Raw genomic sequence first — 3,069 nt, 5'->3', positions numbered from 1 at the left:
GCTGCATACCAAAAGCAACCTTTCCTTGAATTGAATAAATAATAATAATAATAATAAAGTAAGATTATTCTTTTTAAAAAGAAAAAAGAAAGTTATATGATGTTACCTTGATAGCAACACCTAATTCAGACTACTATCAACCAAGTACACACTTAACAAAACCTTATTACAACCTAGATAGAATTAATATCTAGTTATTTTCAGAAAATAATATTGTAGATCAATAAAAAAAGTTCAAAAATATTAAAAAACTAATGGAATAAAAGAATCACCCCCAACTTAACAAAATGGAAAGCATTACATTCTATAAAAAAAGATCAAATTCCATTCCATCAAGAAAAATAAACTTATTTTTCATTCCAATGGAATGAACCATTTTATTATATACTATATATCTTATTTCAAATAGAAAATAATAAATCTCTTAAATGTTTATAAAAAAACTATATACCATAAAATCTTAACATAACATAATTAAATAATCGTTTTGACGTAAATTAGGAAAAAGATTAGTTTGATTGAAACTTAAGAATAAATTTAAAAAAAGTTTTTCTTATTGAAGAAAAATAGATAATACAAATAAAACTAATTTATAAGTATAACATTATCATTCCTTTCCTTCAATGCATTAAAAAAAACCCCTCCCTAATGGAATGAAATTCAAACCAAACATGATGTTTTTTCCATTCCGACGGAATCAGTCATTCCATTCCAAGGGTATTCAAAAACACACATATTATTACTACCTACCTCAATTAAAGTTGAATCCACCAGAAGGAACGGAAAAATCACCACCTCCAAAATGGAAACTGCCACCAGCAGGAGGCTGAGTTGCAGCTGCATCGCCAGGTGGCATGGCATCATCCTCTTCCTCCAACCAATTAATAAGTCTCAAGAAGTTTCACTGCTTTCTAATAAATCTCATTGTTATCATTCTCTGTAAATTCTCAATCTTCTCCAACCCTTCTGCATCATCAACCATATGTGCATAATGATTCACATCCGCTGATCTTCCCAAATTCTTTTCTACTTCACTAACTTTTAATATATTCTCTAGCCCTTCTAAAAAAACTGTCACTATTCTTGGGTCTGGACATATCAGTAAATCACACAAAGGGTTAATACATCCCTCAATTACCAAATACTTGCATCCACCATTTTATTATCAGTAAATATATAGCTTTTTAGATGTAAATACTTAACAAATTATAATGAAAATTTAAGTTTATGAATCTTACTAGATTTGGTCATGGCTTCCACCAGAAGTAGCATTTGAGATAGCCCATGCAGCCTCCTTTTTGATGTCAAATTCTGCATTTTGAAGCAGATGAATAACAAGGCCAATGATATTTGCTTCAATGACTGTCTGTAAAAATCATAAAGCAGATATATCAGTCAAGAAAATAATGTTAGATGCTTAAATCTTGATGAAAATTTCAATTTATGACATGAATCTGCTCCTTGTTACCAACAGTGATGTTTGATATGGTCCAACAAGCTTCTTTCTTAATACTTTTTTGTGGTTATTGGTCAACAAGTTAAGAAGATAAGGCAAAGCTATGACTTCAGTTTTACCCATCTTCACTCTTGCTGAACCATTTGCAACATAAACTAAGTGTTTTTATTAAATAAAAAAGAATTTGAAAATGCTTTTACCTGACAATGACTCCAGTTTCAACAAATATGGGGCGATAAGTTAATCTTTTACACCCATCTGTACAAAGGTCTTGAGCAATTCCTCCCTGTATAAAATGATTTTTTCCAACAATTCATATTTAAACACCGTTCTAGAATATAACTAACTTTAGACACATAAGGCTTGGGAACAAATGTTTTTAAGAGCAATTTGAAGAAAAGTTACTAGCCTTTTAAGGAAATTGTTGATCAGTGAACAAATATGGAGCTTAATAGATTGCTTAAAGAGTACCCTGGTGCTGATTCTTGGCTACAATATAAACAATAATAATATTATTAGATGCTTTTATTAATGTCAGAATAGATGCAAGACCAGCTCTCAGGATAGGAACAACCTGGAAACAAAGAAGGGCTTATTAGTTAACTAAAATTCACTATTAAAGACAACTTTTACATTATAGTAAACCCAAAATAAGTCTTTTTTTCCAAAGAGTAAACCCAAAATAAATCTTTATTCTAAACCAAAATCTATACATATAACTTTCTATCAACATAGGTTTCATCCAAATCAAAATCAAAGCATTAGAACAGTAAATATAAAAATTATACATGACTGTTAAGAGAAAAAAGATAGAGAACCTGGTGATTTGGAAGATCGATTGAATTTGTACATACATGGTATTCAAGAGCTTCATGGAAACACGAAAAACAAAATCAAAATGATAAAAACACAAAAAAAAACCATACATTTGATAGATTATATGCATCCAATTATACTTGCCTGTAAGAGTGAGTGTGCATATTTTAGAGATGAGGGAACAGTGGCCTAGGCCACATCCAACATTGGTAGGTTACCCTTTTTTATGTGAAATATTGATGGCGGTGATGTGGTTTTACCCAAGAATTTGGTGGTTCTTAGCATGCTGGTTTACAATGAGTTGATTTTATGAGGGCATTCGGATAGAGAAAGGTAGCAAGTCTGGATTGATTTCATAAGGGTCGAACCCACCCATCGTTGTTATCTTCCTTCTCCAAATATGGAATCTAACAACATCACATGTACCTGCTTCTACAAAGCTTGACAACGACATTGTTAGGTTTCACAGTCTGGACAACTCGTTCGATGTTAACAACGATTTTTCAGAAACATGACTCGTACCTAGCAACCAAATAGTCCCAGGCTCCAGAAACTCGGTTCGCGATGCCGGAACAGGGCCAAACTGACTCTTTCTACTTACAACTAAGGTTCCTTCATCGGCTAAATCGAGCAATTTCGGGTGCATCTCAGTAATTATGGCTCTAGATCTGCTTAGGATTTTAGACTTGAAGTTGAACTCGATGTAGGGAGGGGGAGGAAGAGCAGTGATGATCTTTGTATGGAAAAGAACACACCTAGGGCAAATGAGGGGAAACAAAGAAGGCGGGGGTTTTCTA

The 3,069-nt window shown here is 32.6% G+C and overlaps 1 pseudogene; it reads right to left on the bottom strand.

The window, feature by feature from the left end:
* Positions 1-751: 751 nt before the first annotated feature.
* Positions 752-2,726, bottom strand: LOC111895455 (importin subunit alpha-1b-like; annotated as a pseudogene).
* Between the last annotated feature and the right edge of the window lie 343 nt (positions 2,727-3,069).

The sequence above is a fragment of the Lactuca sativa genome, chromosome 9 (genome assembly GCF_002870075.4).
Source record: "Lactuca sativa cultivar Salinas chromosome 9, Lsat_Salinas_v11, whole genome shotgun sequence".
Classification (NCBI taxonomy): Eukaryota; Viridiplantae; Streptophyta; class Magnoliopsida; order Asterales; family Asteraceae; genus Lactuca; species Lactuca sativa.
This window is presented reverse-complemented; position numbering and strand designations above follow the sequence as displayed.